Source organism: Triticum urartu, chromosome 2A (assembly GCF_056163025.1).
Source record: "Triticum urartu cultivar PI428250 chromosome 2A, HENAU_Tu73, whole genome shotgun sequence".
Classification (NCBI taxonomy): domain Eukaryota; kingdom Viridiplantae; phylum Streptophyta; class Magnoliopsida; order Poales; family Poaceae; genus Triticum; species Triticum urartu.
Genome location: NC_141874.1, coordinates 66,984,062 through 66,997,844, shown reverse-complemented (window position 1 = coordinate 66,997,844; position 13,783 = coordinate 66,984,062).

Sequence of the window (13,783 nt, the reverse complement as noted above, 5' to 3'; positions counted from 1 at the left end):
GAACTCTGAAAGAGTCCGTGAGATGACCAGTCTTTGAGCCACCTGTTGTAAAAAAGGTAATTAGAAAAGAAAAGAAACGGAGGCTATGGAAGAGCTTGTAGGCCTTGATACGTCTCCAACGTATCTATAATTTTTGATTGTTCCATGCTATTATATTATCTGTTTTGGATGTTTAATGGGCTTTATTATACACTTTTATATTATTTTTGGGACTAACCTACTAACCCACGGCCCAGTGCAAATTGTTGTTTTTTGCATATTTCAGTATTTCGCAAAAAAGGAATATCAAACGGAATCCAAACGGAATGAAACCTTCGGGAGAGTTATTTTTGGACAAACGTGATCCAGGGGACTTGGAGTAGACGTCAAGAAAGGAGCGAGGAGGCCACGAGGCAGGGAGGCGCGCCTGCCCCTGGGCGCCCCCACCCTCATGGGCCCCTCGCAGCTCCACCGACCTACTTCTTCCTCCTATATATATCCATATACCATGAAAACATCTAGGAGCACCACGAAACCCTATTTCCACCGCCGCAACCTTCTGTACCCAAGAGATCCCATCTTGGGGCCTTTTCCGGAGCTCCGCCAGAGGGGCAATCGACCACAGAGGGCTTCTACATCAACACCATAGCCTCTCCGATGATGTGTGAGTAGTTTACCACAAACCTTCAGGTCCATAGTTATTAGCTAGATGGTTTCTTCTCTCTCTTTGGATCTCAATACAAAGTTCTCATCGATCTTTTTGGAGATCTATTTGATGTAATTCTTTTTGCAGTGTGTTTGTCGAGATCCGATGAATTGTGGGTTTAGGATCAAGATTATCTACGAACAATATTTGATTCTTCTCTGAAATCTTTTATGTATGATTTGTTATCTTTGCAAGTCTCTTCGAATTATCAGTTTGGTTTGGCCTACTAGATTGATCTTTCTTGCAATGGGAGAAGTGCCTAGCTTTGGGTTCAATATTGCAGTGTCATTTCCCAGTGACAGCAGGGGCAGCAAGGCACGTATTGTATTGTTGCCATCGAGGGTAAAAAGATGGGGTTTATATCATATTGCTTGAGTTTATCCCTCTACATCATGTCATATTGCCTAATGTGTTACTCCATTATTATGAACTTAATAATCTAGATGCATGCTGGATAGCGGTCGATGTGTGGAGTAATAGTAGTAGATTCAGAATCATTTCGGTCTACTTGTCGCGGACGTGATGCCTATATACATGATCATGCCTAGATATTCTCATAATTATGCACTTTTCTATCAATTGCTCGACAGTAATTTGTTCACCCACCGTAATACGTGTGCTATCTTGAGAGAAGCCACTAGTGAAACCTATGGCCCCCGGGTCTATCTTCTACCATATAAGTTTCCCATCTATTTTACTTTGCAATCTTTACTTTCAATCTATATCATAAAAATACCAAAAATATTTATCTTATTATCTCTACAAGATCTCACTCTCGTAAGTGACCTTGAAGGGATTGACTACCCCTTTATCGCGTTGGTTGCGAGGTTCTTATTTGTTTGTGCAGGTGCGAGCTGACTTGCATGTAGTCTCCTACTGGATTGATACCTTGGTTCTCAAAAGCTGAGGGAAATACTTACGCTACTTTGCTGCATCACCCTTTCCTCTTCAAGGGAAAACCAACACAATGCTCAAGAGGTAGCAAGAAGGATTTCTAGCGCCGTTGTCGGGGAGATCTATGCACAAGTCAATACATACCAAGTACCCATCACAAACTGTTATCCCTCGCATTACATTGTTTTCCATTTGCCTCTTGTTTTCTTCTCCCCCACTTGTACAACGATTTTCAAAAACCTTTGCCTTTTCTTCGCCTTCTTCCCGTATGTATCTTTCTTTGTGTTTCCATGTGCCTTCTATTTGCTTGCATCTTTGCTTGCTAAAAATCTATTGATATGGATCCACTTAAAGTGTTCTACTTGGATCATCTTCGATCCTTATGCGCTCGTGCTGAAACCCCAACTAGCCTAGTTGATGGGAAATCTTTAAATGAGCATGCTCATTTTGTGCATCACCGTTTGTCTGAAAAAGGGAGATTCTTATGGGATCAAATAAACAGATTGTTGTGTTATGCTTGGAATCTTTGTGAAATTTATGATTTTACTTGTTGCTCTAAGAACCCTAAAAAACACCTCCCCTACCTATGTGAGTTTAATGATAATGAAATCTTATCTTCTTATGCAAAGGGTGTTTATAGATACTATGATATCGAAAAAATTGAAGAATTTGTTGCTTTTAAGGGTGCTTATGAAGTTGCTTCTTTGATTGAAAAGTATGATATTACTCTCTACGAATATGAAAATTTTGACATCCTTAAATATTGCTATGAAAACTATGCTCATAATGTCTATGTCAAAGAATTTATTGAAAGAATGACCATTGCTTGGGAAGAAAATAATGATATGCATGAATCTATAGATAATTATGATTCCGATGATTTGATTGAAATATCCCTTGATGAAGATGATGCTTTCTATTCTTGTGGCCATGATGCCAATATTTATGAAGATGAGTTTGCTATAGTTCCTTATGTTAAACATGAGATCGTTGCTATTGCACCCATACTTGATAGTTCTTTCGATGAAAATCACGATTGCAATGATGTTATCATAAATTCTCTTAATGTCAATTGTGCTAATGTTATGCAAAACCTCAAGCTTGGGTATGCTAGTTTTGCTATGACTACTATTTGTTGCAATGATCATGATTGGGGTGATTCTTCTTTTGATCTTGAAAAATTATTTAAGCCCCATGATGAATATGAGATTGATAATAGTGTTTCAATATTATTGAAAGTGGGTTTGGAAGAGTGACAACTTTAGATCCCACATATTTGGAGAATGTTCAATCTTATGAAATTTTTGATAAAAGTGGGTTTGGAGAGGTTATGACTTTAGTTAATTTTAATCCCACTATTTTGGAAGAGTGTCAACTTTGCATACATGTGGATCGTGTTAAGAATATGTTTTGTGACAGCTATATTGTTGAATTTGATTGTGATCCTACATGTAATTATTATGAGAGAGGAAAATATGGTTGTATAAATTTTCATGTTACTAAATTACCTCTCGTTATGTTGAGATTACTATTGTTTCTTTCCGCTTCCTTGCATATGCTAGTTTTTTCTTGCTATGATAATTTGTCTATGCATAGGAAGTATGTTAGACTTAGATGTGTTTTTCACGTGTTTCATGATGCTCTCCTTGTGCTTCAATTCTTGTCTTTCATGTGAGCATCATTGAAATTATCAATGCCTAGCTAAGGGCGTTAAACGATAGCGCTTGTTGGGAGGCAACCCAATTTTACTTTTGTTTCTTGTTTTTTGTTCCTGTTTAGTAATAAATAATTCATATAGCTTCTGTTCAGATGTGGTTTTATGCTTTTAATTAGTGTTTGTGCCAAGTAGAACCTTTGGGAAGGCTTGGGGGGAGTTTTTGCGATCTTGCTGTAAAAGACAGAAACTTTAGCGCTTACGAGATTTGCTGCCATTTTTTACTGGAGAGTGCAATTAGGTTAATTCTTTTTGAAGATGATTAATAGAAAAATTCCTCACGTCCACCAATTTATTTCAGAATTTTTGGGGTTACATAAGTATTCAAAACATACAGATTACTACAGACTGTTCTGTTCTTGACAGATTCTGTTTTTCGTGTGTTGTTTGCTTATTTTGATGAATCTATGGCTAGTATCGGAGGGTATGAACCATAGAGAAGTTCGAATACAGTAGGTTTAACACCAATATACATAAAGAATGAGTTCATTACAGTACCTTAAGTGGTGGTTTATTTTCTTATACTAACGGAGCTCATGAGATTTTCTGTTGAGTTTTGCGTTGTGAAGTTTTCAAGTTTTGGGTAAAGATTTGATGGATTATGGAATAAGGAGTGGCAAGAGCCTAAGCTTGGGGATGCCCAAGGCACCCCAAGGTAAAATTCAAGGACAACCAAAAGCCTAAGCTTGGGGATGCCCCAGAAGGCATCCCCTCTTTCGTCTTCGTCCATCGGTAACTTTACTTGAGGCTATATTTTTATTCACCACATGATATGTGTTTTGCTAGGAGCGTCTTGTATGATTTGAGTCTTTGCTTTTTAGTTTAACACAATCATCCTTCCTGTACACACCTTTTAGGAGAGACACACATGAATCAGAATTTATTAGAATAATCTATGTGCTTCACTTATATCTTTTGAGCTAGATAATTTTGTTCTAGTACTTCACTTATATCTTTTAGAGCACGGTGGTGGTTTTATTTTATAGAAATTATTGATCTCTCATGCTTCACTTATATTATTTTGGGAGTCCTTTACAACAGCATGGTAATTTTCTTTGGTTATAAAATTAGTCCTAATATGGTAGGCATCCAAGGTTGGCATAATAAAAACTTTCATAAAAGGTGCATTGAATACTATGAGAAGTTTGATACTTGATAATTGTTTTGATACATAAAGATGGTGATATTAGAGTTGTTCTAGTTGAGTAGTTGTGAATTTGAGAAATACTTGTGTTGAAGATTGGAAGTCCCGTAGCATGCACGTATGGTAACCGTTGTGTAACAAATTTGAAACATGAGGTGTTATTCGATTCTCTTCCTTATGAGTGGCGGTCGGGGACGAGCATTGGTCTTTTCCTACCAATCTACCCCCCTAGGAGCATGCGCGTAATGCTTGGTTTTTGATGACTTGTAGATTTTTGCAATAAGTATGTGAGTTCTTTATGACTAATGTTGAGTCCATGGATTATACGCACTCTCACCTTTCCATCATTGCTAGCCTCTTCGGTACCGTGTATTGCCCTTTCTCACCTTGACAGTTGGTGCAAACTTCGTCGGTGCATCCAAACCCCGTGATATGATACACTCTGTCACACATAAACCTCCTTATATCTTCCTCAAAACAGCCACCATACCTACCTATTATGGCATTTCCATAGCCATTCCGAGATATATTGCCATGCAACTTTCCACCGTTTCATTTATGACACGCTTCGTCATTGTAATATTGCCGAGCATAATCATGTAGTTGACATCATATTTGTGGCAAAGCCACCATGCATAATTTATTATACATGTCACTCTTGATTCACTGCCCTTCCCGGTATACCGTCGGAGGCATTCATATAGTCATATTTTGTTCTAGTATCGAGTTGTAATCATTGAGTTGTAAATAAATAGAAGTGTGATGATCATCATTAATAGAGCATTGTCCCAAATAAAAAAAGGGGGGAGGCCAAATAAAAAAAGGCCCAAAAAAGAGAAATAAAAAGAAATAAAAAGGGACAATGCTACTATCTTTTTTCCACACTTGTGCTTCAAAGTAGCACCATGATCTTTATGATAAAGAGTTTCTTGTTTTGTCACTTTCATATACTAGCGGGAATTTTTCATTATAAAACTTGGCTTGTATATTCCAACAATGGGCTTCTTCAAATGACCAAGGTCTTCGTGAGCAAGCAAGTTGGATGCACACCCACTTAGTTTCTTTTGTTGAGCTTTCATACATTTATAGCTCTAGTGCATCCGTTGCATGGCAATCCCTACTCCTTGCATTGACATCAATTGATGGGCATCTCCCTAGCCCGTTGATTAGCCGTGTCAATGTGAGACTTTCTCCTTTTTTGTCTTCTCCACATAATCCCCATCATTATATTCTATTCCACCCATAGTGCTATATCCATGGCTCACGCTCATGTATTGCGTGAAAGTTGAAAAACGTTTGAGATTACTAAAGTATGAAACAATTGCTTGGCTTGTCATCGGGGTTGTGCATGATGAGAGAATTCTTGTGTGACGAAAATGGAGCATGACCAAACTCTATGATTTTGTGGGGATGAACTTTCTTTGGCCATGTTATTTTGAGAAGACATGATTGCTTAGTTAGTATGCTTGAAGTATTATTATTTTTATGTCAATATTAAACTGTTGTCTTGAATCTCTCAGATCTGAATATTCATGCCATAATAAAAAAAATACATTGAGAATTATGCTAGGTAGCATTCCACATCAAAAATTCTGTTTTTATCATTTACCTACTCGAGGGCGAGCAGGAATTAAGATTGGGGATGCTTGATACGTCTCCAACGTATCTATAATTTTTTTATTGTTCCATGCTATTATATTATCTGTTTTGGATGTTTAATGGGTTTTATTATACACTTTTATATTATTTTTGGGACTAACCTACTAACCCAAGGCCTAGTGCAAATTGTTGTTTTTTGCCTATTTTAGTGTTTCATAGAAAAGGAATATCAAACGGAATCCAAACGGAATGAAACCTTCGGGAGAGTTATTTTTGGAACAAACGTGATCCAGGGGACTTGGAGTAGACGTCTAGAAAGGAGCAAGGAGGCCACGAGGCAGGGAGGCACGCCCCCACCCTCGTGGGCCCCTCGCAGCTCCACCGACCTACTTCTTCCTCCTATATATATCCATATACCCCGAAAACATCCATGAGTACCACGAAACCCTATTTCCACCGCCGCAACCTTCTGTACCCAAGAGATCCCATCTTGGGGCCTTTTCCGGAGCTCCGCCGGAGGGGGAATCGATCATGGAGGGCTTCTACATCAACACCATAGCCTCTCTGATGATGTGTGAGTAGTTTACCACAGACCTTCGGGTCCATAGTTATTAGCTAGATGGCTTCTTCTCTCTATTTGGATCTTAATACAAAGTTCTCCTCGATCTTCTTGGAGATCTATTCGATGTAGTTCTTTTTGCGGTGTGTTTGTCGAGATCTGATGAATTGTGGGTTTATGATCAAGATTATCTATGAACAATATTTGATTCTTCTCTGAAATCTTTTATGTATGATTTGTTATCTTTGCAAGTCTCTTTGAATTATCAGTTTGGTTTGGCCTACTAGATTGATCTTTCTTGCAATGGGAGAAGTGCAGCTTTGGGTTCAATCTTGCGGTGTCCTTTCCCAGTGACAGCAGGGGCAGCAAGGCACGTATTATATTGTTGCCATCAAGGATAAAAATATGGGGTTTATATCATGTTGCTTGAGTTTATCCCTCTACATCATGTCATCTTGCCTAATGCGTTACTCTGTTCTTATGAACTTAATACTCTAGATGCATGTTGGATAGCGGTCGATGTGTGGAGTAATAGTAGTAGATGCAGAATCATTTCGGTCTACTTGTCGCGGACGTGATGCCTATATACGTGATCATGCCTAGATATTCTCATAATTATGCACTTTTCTATCAATTGCTCGACAGTAATTTGTTCACCCACCGTAATACTTATGCTATCTTGAGAGAAGCCACTAGTGAAACCTATGGCCCCTGGGTCTATCTTCTATCATATAAGTTTCCCATCTATTTTACTTTGCAATCTTTACTTTCAATTTATATCATAAAAATACCAAAAATATTTATCTTATTATCTCTATCAGATCTCACTCTCGCAAGTGACCGTGAAGGGATTGACAACCCCTTTTTCGCGTTGGTTGCGACGTCCTTATTTGTTTGTGCAGGTGCAAGCTGACTTGCGTGTAGTCTCCTACTGGATTGATACCTTGGTTCTCAAAAGCTGAGGGAAATACTTACGCTAATTTGCTGCATCACCCTTTCCTCTTCAAGGGAAAACCAACGCAGTGCTCAAGAGGTAGCAAGCATGTCCGTATTGTGCTTCTGCCGATGAACAGGCCATTTTGGGTACATAATTATGTACGCGCGGTGCAAACTTCGTGGGTATATGAGGCGAACGACGGAGGCCGAATTGCTAATCCCGCTCTGAGATTGATCGGCCCCATTTAATAGAGGCCGGCGGCTTAATTGTCGATGAGGTATGCGGCTTGATGAGGCCGCTTGGTACTTCGACTATGATAGCCGTAGTATGATCCTCCGTACGGAGGGAGTGTTCTGTATTTCCATTTATTGTTATGACGCCACGTGGACCGGGCATCTTAAGTTTTGTGCAGGCATAGAGTGGGACCGCATTAAAACGAGCAAAAGCGGTACGCCCCAGAAGTGCATGGTAGCTACTGCAGAATGAGACAATATCAAAGGTCAAGCCTTCGCTTCGGAAGTTGTTCGGCAAACCGAAAATGACTTCCAGCGTGACGGAGCCCCTAGATTGAGCTTCTTCGCTGAATACTGATCCCTTGTGGGTAGTTATGGTGGGCTTGATTCTTGAAGGATCGATGCCCATTTTGTAGACAGTGTCTTGGTAGAGTAGATTAAGGCTACTGTCGCCGTCCATAAGGACTTTCGTGGGATGGAACCCATCAATAATTGGATAGATGATCAGAGCCGCCGAACCTTCGGGACGGATATAGCGAAATTTTGGGGGAAACGGCTCTATGGTGTATGCGTTCCGTGGTGCTCTCCTGCGCTCGCATGTTGGGGTGTGCGTCACGTATACCATGTTTACGGTTTTTACTTCGGGGGGAAATTGTTTCTGACCCCCGGTATTCGGCTGGCGAGTCTTTTCGTCATCGCTGTCACTGGGCGGCCCCTTCCCCTTATGTTGTAGACCCAACAACTTCTGTTGGTGTGAGTAGCTAGTTTATCGGGGGTGCCATGAATCTGGCAGGGCCGATCCAGTATTTTGTCTAGATTGGATGGTACGTCTCTATTTGCCTTGAATGGATTTTTCCATTGACCGGGTTTGGAGCCGTTGAATCCGGCGTTGACCGTCGTGTCTTGCGTTCTTTCGTTATGATTGCGATGTTTGTGTTTATTACGTCGTGGCTTGTTGTTGCCGTCTCGGACTTCGGAAGTGCCTGGATCGCTGGTGCTGTTGATTCTACGAGTGAGCCAGCTGTCTTCTCCCACGCAAAAGCGGGTCATTAGAGCAGTAAGGTCTGCCATGGACTTTGGTTTTTCTTGACCGAGGTGGCGGGCGAGCCACTCATCCCGGACGCTGTGTTTGAAGGCTGCGAGGGCTTCGACGTCCGGACAGTTGACAATTTGGTTCTTTTTAATTAGGAATCTAGTCTAGAGCTTCCTGGCTGACTCTCCGGGCTGTTGGATGATGTGACTTAAGTCATCAACATCTGGTGGCCGGACATATGTACCTTGGAAGTTATCGCGAAAGGCGTCTTCCAGGTCTTCCCAGCTGCCAACGGAGTTCTCTGGAAGACTGTTTAGCCAGTGCCGTGCTGGTCCCTTTAGTTTTAATGGGAGGTATTTGATAGCATGGAGATCATCACCGCGGGCCATGTGGATATGGAGAAGAAAATCTTCAATCCATACCGCGGGATCTGTTGTTCCATCATATGATTCGATATTCATGGGTTTTAACCCCTTTGGGAATTCGTGCTCCATTACTTCATCAGTGAAGCAAAGAGGGTGTGCGGCGCCTCTATATCGGGCCACATCGCGACGTAGCTCATATGGAGTCCGTCTACGGCATTCGGCCCGCGCGTGATTAGACTTGTCACGTCCGAATAGATAGCCATCGTCGCGTGTCGGGGCACACCCCCGCGATCCGTAGATCGATCTGGTATGTCCTGCTCTACTGTCCGGGTTCTGCCAAAGATCATGTGTGTATGCCCGAGCTGTTTTGTCCCTGCCTTTATAGCGAGGTTGCATGAGCTGGTGTTCGGCTTGAGTTGCCACTTTGTCTATGTGGCCGGTCAGCCGCATTGTGCGCTGATGGCACGGGCTCCAATGCCTCGTCATCGAATTGGGGTAGTAATTTGTGCTTCGGGTAACTTTTGGGTGGTCGCTCGAGGCCGTATTCCTCAGCTGCCAGGACGTTAGTCCATCTATCCTTGAGAAGATCTTGATCAGCTTGAAGCTGTTGTTGCTTCCTTTTCAGGATCCTTGCAGTGGCTATTAGTCGGCGCTTAAAGCGCTCTTGCTTGAGAGGTTCCTCAGGCACGATAAAATCTTCGTCGTCGAGGCTCACCTCATCCTTGGAGAGTGGAAGATAGTTACTGTCCTCCGAGTCTTCGTGTTCGGCATGTTCATCAGGGCTAACTCGCCCATCTTCCCGTTCGTCCTGTTCGGAAGTTGGCTCAACGGGGTATTCATTGTCTTCGGCATCGTCTAGAATGTTGTTTTCTCCTGTTTCGGTATTGCTATCTTTTTCACGGCCTGACTTAGAGCGGCGCCGCTGTTGTCGGTGCTTTGGCTGTATCTCAGGAGGTTTATCTTCCACTTGGTCTTCTTTGTCATCGTCGTTAACTTCTTTGGGTGTGTCCACCATGTATACGTCGTAGGAGGAGGTGGCTGTCCAGCGCCCGGTAAATGGCGGGTTTTGGGCATGCTCCTCTTCGGCATCGTCGTCCATACCGTCGATGTCTTTAGAGTCGTAGTCGAGCATGTCGGTTAGATCTTCGATAGTGGCTATTCAGTGGGAGGTGGGTGGGAAACGAAATTCCCCGTCATCAGCCCCCAGTTCAATCTGGATATAATTCGGTTGTGAGTCCCCTGCTAAAGAGAGGGTTTTTAATGAGTTTAGCACATCGCCTAAAGGTGAGTGTCGGAAGATGTCCGCGGAACTGAATTCGACGATCAGCGCCTGGTAAGGCTCGGCGGACGCGGATGCATGTAGTTCAGAACCAGTGACCGGAGATGAATCCGGGGGTCTGGTGACGCAGACCCCGCTTGAAGCTGAGTATGTGTGCGGCCCCAATGCCGATGATTCTGTGGCTTCCGTGGCGGGGTTAAGCTTCCCGTCTTCGGATGGCACAGGCTGCTCCGGATCTAGGGCCAGAGCGCTTACAGGCGCAATCTCCTGAGTATGGTCCAATGAAAGATTTAGGTCATGTTCATTGCGGTGGCAGGGAGCGGCTGCCAGGGTATCAAATCCGTCGAAGATCAAGTCTTCGCGGATATCAGCGACGTAGTTCAAGCTTCCAAACCTGACCTGACGGCCAAGGGCGTAGCTATCGATCTGCTCTAGATGGCCAAGTGAGTTGGCCCGCAGTGCGAAGCCGCCGAATACGAAGATCTGGCCAGGGAGAAAGACATCCCCCCGGGCGGCGTTGTTGTAGATGATGAATGGAGCCATCGAACCTTCTGATGACGACACGGCGGAACTCTCAATGAAAGCACCAATGTCGGTGTCAAAACCAGCGGATCTCGGGTAGGGGGTCTCGAACTTTGTGTCTAGGGTCGATGGTAACAGGAGACAGGGGACACGATGTTTACCCAGGTTCGGGCCCTCTCTACGGAGGTAATACCCTACTTCCTGCTTGATTGATCTTGATGAATATGAGTATTACAAGAGTTGATCTACCACGAGATCATAATGGCTAAAACCCTAGAAGTCTAGCCTATATGATTATGATTATCCCTACGGACTAAACCCTCCGGTTTATATAGACACCGGCGGGGACTAGGGTTATACAAAGTCGGTTACAGAGAAAGGAATCTTCATATCCAAACGCCAAGCTTGCCATCCACGCCAAGGAGAGTCCCGTATGGACACCGGTGAGAGTCTTCGGTCTTGTATCTTCATAGCCCATCAGTCCGGCCCATGCCCAACAGGCCGGACGCCCAAGGACCCCTTAGTCCAGGACTCCCTCACCCCTCCCCTAGGGAAACCCTAGGGCGCCTCCTCCTCACCCCTTCCCCCTATATATAGTGAGGGAGAGAGAGGGCAGCCGCACCCCTTCCGTGGCGCGGCCCCTTCCTCCTCCAACACCTCCTCCTCCTCTGTAGTGCTTAGCGAAGCTCTACTGGAGAACCACGAGCTCCATCACCACCACGTCGTCGTGTTGCCGGAGTTCTCCCTCAACTTCTCCTCTCCCCTTGCTGGATCAAGAAGGAGGAGACATCCCCGGGCTGTACGTGTGTTGAACGCGGAGGCGCCGTACGTTTGGCGCTTGATCGGATCTTCCACGATTTGAATCGCCGCGAGTACGACTCCATCAACCGCGTTCTTGTAACGCTTCCGCTTGGCGATCTTCAAGGGTATGAAGATGCACTCCCTCTCTCTCGTTGCTAGCATCTCATAGATTGATCTTGGTGACACGTAAGAAAATTTTGAATTATTACTATGTTCCCCAACACATGCATGTCAACTAGGAATTTTTGCTGATGTGACACACGATTAAATGAGGAAAAAGAGAATTGAGTATCATGACATGATATTGTATCATATTAAATGATGTACTAGTACGTGTCATGCATAAAAATAAATGAGATTACTATGATACCAAGCTATAATACTATATGCTATGGAGGTAGTATCATACATTAGTATATGATACTTCCCATTGTGATCAGCCTAATAATCCGAGCTACGTTCAGTTGGCGCATGTTGGTCTTACATGTACATGAAGCCGAGGTGAGTATTTTCCCTCATTATTGTAAATATAGTTCATGTAGCGATTATTGTGACACTTGTGAATCATACTTTATTATAATTTCTTTGAAGAAGAACTAATGCACAGAAAGTAGGATAGGCATGCAAGAAGGTACAGAGTATATATAGTTGAAACTTCTCCTAGAAGTGAAGGGACCATTTTCACGCCTCAGTGCTGAATCTTAGCTCGACTTTGACTTGGTAGCATATACACCAAGGGGGGAAAGTACTTTGTAAGATTTTAAATGGATCGATGTAACTTACTGGCTTGAGAATTGGAGACCACTCGTGGTGACCTGGCAAGTAGTTTTCATTGCTTTGTTTTTTGGGGACGCAAGATAGAAAAATGTGGAAGAACTACACATGTTCTTTGCCTTTGTGGCCTTGTTCCATTTGAGCTTATCACCTGGAGGACTAATCCATGAATGAGTTCCTTGCTTTTGTTTTCTATGTGAAAATGACTCGAGCTATGTGTCGAGTGGTAGAGCCAATTCAATAGTTTTTTCAGTACTATATATGCAGTGTAGTCAAAGTTTCTGGAGTGAAAGACTTGCAAACTTGGCGTGACATTTTCCAACTTTTTTTGTCACTAGGGCCAACGTGAATATCCATTAGTCCAACTAAGCATCGATGAGAAAACTATGCTACCTAGTGCAGCCTTCAATGTGCGGTCTAGCAGCTATTTTCTGATTGTGGAGTAATATTGTACCGCGTTGTTGCATTCACTTTTTTTTTATCTTGCCTGCAAGGGTTCACAGGTCTCTCCGCTCACTTAATTTTATGGGGGTTGTAGTGTTTTCTTTTATTTGAGTTGCTTGTAATGGTTTTTTTTGTTTTTCTATTTGGTTGTGCTAGAACTATATAAAGTTCTGACAACACAAAAGGTTCAATCTTACATGCAGGTATTACTCTTGTGTACTACTCCCTCTGTTACATAATATAAGAATGTTTTTGACATTAAACTCCCTCCGTCCCATAATATAAGGATGTTTTTGACATTAATGTCAAAAACATTCTTATATCATGGGACGGAGGGAGTAGTTGGTTGCAATCATGGGCTTTAATACAATGGTTGCATCGCAAGTAGCTAATGGATCTTGGCGCCAAAAGATCAGAGTGACTTACTAGGGATTTTTTGTGTAGTTTGGTTCATGTGCTTGTAATAAATGATTAATAATATTGAGCTTTAAACCATTTTTGTATGCGTAGGTTAGGTAATGAAATCTAGTTTCTATTTTTTAAACGTAAATAAACACTTTTTGCTTCAAACTTGAGAGTTTTTATTCAACAAATGAGCTCCTAGCATCATCAGCCAATAAACTGGTGAGCAGAAAAGATGGTCTAGAATCAGTCTAACTTCTGGTGATCATTTTTTTTTTGAAACGGAGGCAAAAGATTTGCCTCATCATTTAATTAAGAGGAGAATAGAGTTTGATTGTTTACAACCCATGATAACACGCCACATGGCAACTACTCACGTACCAGAATGTCCCCTAGTT